This window comes from Cottoperca gobio, chromosome 1 (assembly GCF_900634415.1).
Source record: "Cottoperca gobio chromosome 1, fCotGob3.1, whole genome shotgun sequence".
In the NCBI taxonomy this organism is placed as follows: Eukaryota; Metazoa; Chordata; class Actinopteri; order Perciformes; family Bovichtidae; genus Cottoperca; species Cottoperca gobio.
The window spans coordinates 17,928,853-17,931,089 of record NC_041355.1 but is presented as its reverse complement, the minus strand read 5'-3'; the positions used below and the strand labels follow the sequence as shown (position 1 = coordinate 17,931,089).

The following is a 2,237-nucleotide window of genomic DNA, read 5'->3' as shown; positions in this document are numbered from 1 at the left end:
CCACAAGACTTTGCCATCCTTTTTGATTGTATTTTTGGTGATCAGGAGAAATGAACTGAGAAGGAGAGACAGACTGAGAGGGAATTCCTGCTAAAATGATTCTGTGTAATGTATAGTGTTCGATATTCATTAATAACGAGGGCTGTGTGTCGCTTAAAATGTCTCGATAGCAGTGGCCATATAATATCTGCATTTTGGAGCATATTCTATAAATAATTCTTTTTTTGATACATTACTTTGAGGAGTATAAATATGTAAAAGAAAGAAACCAAACTTGTCTGAACAGATGCAGACAACATTTCCTTAAATAGAAGAAAACAGTCTAATAGTCAGAAAATTGTGATTCAATACCAGAAACTATCTAATCAAAAAATAAGTAAGAACAAAAGAGTATGGATGTAAACAAGTATTCAATGTTCAATACCCAGTAGTAAAAAATAATTCAGTGCACAAATGTTTGAATGCATTGTGATGTTATTAATTTTAAACAAAGTTCCTTCAAACTTACATGTTTGTTAATATGTTTTTGTTATAACTGAAAAGTTGTGTGAAGGTCATAAGAGACAACCGAAGACAGATTAATTATTATGTCCCCTTGGCTGTATGACATGAAGGGTAATCATGTGCTCCTGACTTCATACAGTACATAATAGCTCATTTTGTGTTAGCAGTGTTTTCTATTTTCCATGAGTGATGCCAGTTGTTTTGAACACACAGTGAATAATTTGCGTTTTGCACACAAAAGGTGCCATTCATTTCCCACCAGTGTATGTTTGTACAGAGGGTGCACCTTCCGTGAGTCTCTGCTGTCTGAAGCCATTGTCACTGCTGCAAGCTCCCCGCCTGCAGGATTACAAGGAGGGGAGGATGTCTTCGCCTCAACTACTGGAGGGTTTCGACAGGGGGGGGTTGAAGATGAAATGCGACGTTTTTACTCTATAAGTCTAATGGTTACTGATAAAAGTAACTTTGTTTAACATTTTGCTGTAATGAACTAAAACTGTGTGAAAAAACCCATGACGTCAAGGGTTGAGACTTGACCACTAATTTTAAATTTAAATTTCAAGCATTAACGTTAGCTCGCTATCATTATGAAATATAACATAATTAGCAAAAACGTGAAGTTAGCTAGCTCTACAAATATACCTTATTAGCAACTGCTTCTTCAGGTCTGACCGAAAATGTCACAATTGTAGTTGTTTAAGTGTTAGTCACAAGGTAAGTGTTTAGATAGAAGATGTTAAAACAGGACAACTTGAACCGTAACATTAACACTTCCACACCCGGAGGAGGAAGCCCACCCTGCAGCGTTATGGAAATGTACCCTTACCAAGTTTGGACAGTTTAAGAAAACATACACTCAAGCGACAGTTCTACAAGCGATATATCAATGAAATGACAGCTAGAGGTAAAGAAGGGAGAAAAGATTAAACTTACATGTTTATTTTGTCTATTCAACGTCGTTATCGGCGCTAAAGTTTTCCTCAGTAAACTTGAAGCTCAGCTGTCACAACGGCTGGTCCGCTCTGTGTTCCATTTGGTCATCTCCAAAGCGAGGCATCATGGGACATGTAGTTCTTCAAAGAAATACACGTTTTCTATCAAATTTTGTCAAAGGTAAATCATTTTTGATAGATTATGTTTTTATTATTTTTAGAAAAAAGAGAGCCTGAACCCCTGATACTGTCTATTAAGTCCACATAAAAATGAAGGCTGTAGTGTTCAGGTTTCCAGTCACACCTGCAGAGATTTATTGACTCTTACTTAGCTTTCTGTATGTAACATATGAGAGGGTGGTGGATTCATGTGGAAATTAGGCAAGGCTCTATATTAGCAACTGGTCACATGCAAAGTATTTTAGGCCAAAGAAATCGCATCACACCCTGCTGGTATTTTTGGTTGTCCTATCTGACACCGGCACATAGCCTGCACAAGTGTGTGACAGGTGATGCTAGCTATTGGAGAAATATCTAAACACTATAAGGTTTATAGACAACCTGTAATAAGCAGATGAACGACTGCACTGCTAATAAATAAACAAAGATTAGCTATCATTTAGCAGATGCAATACATGTAACAGTGTTGATGTTGATACTCACATATCTCAATCCTCTTCCAACGACCTACAACAAGAATCTTTACGAGTTTAACATCTTCCTGATTGTTATGTGTTATTTTCAGATGCCTCTCTTACTTTATCTTTCTAAACTAGTGAGGACACCCACATGTGACTGGAC

General features: G+C 37.0%; 1 long non-coding RNA gene across 1 annotated transcript; it reads right to left on the bottom strand.

Moving 5' to 3' along the window:
* Positions 1 to 454: 454 nt before the first annotated feature.
* On the bottom strand, positions 455 to 2,237 carry LOC115010858 (uncharacterized). The gene is made up of 3 exons (XR_003832547.1): positions 2,100 to 2,237; positions 1,438 to 1,577; positions 455 to 885 (listed from the first exon to the last, which is right to left on the bottom strand). It is a non-coding gene; the product is annotated as an uncharacterized LOC115010858 (long non-coding RNA).